Genomic DNA, 226 nt, shown 5'->3' on the forward strand with positions numbered 1-226 from the left:
GGAGAAGAAACTAATCTCTAATAAAAATAAGTACAATGTATTCAATGTGTTTTGTGGTAAAAGTTGAAAATATGACAACTGTGGTTTCTTAAGAAAGTACCTGTCTTCAACTTATCATCCAAAATGGGAGGAAAGTAAGAATATTTCCAGAATATTCTAAGGGTTGACCTGAACGTGAGATAGAAATGAGATAAATATGTTTGCCAAGCAACTCTGAGTGCAATCT

The sequence above is a fragment of the Mustela nigripes genome, chromosome 16 (genome assembly GCF_022355385.1).
Source record: "Mustela nigripes isolate SB6536 chromosome 16, MUSNIG.SB6536, whole genome shotgun sequence".
In the NCBI taxonomy this organism is placed as follows: domain Eukaryota; kingdom Metazoa; phylum Chordata; class Mammalia; order Carnivora; family Mustelidae; genus Mustela; species Mustela nigripes.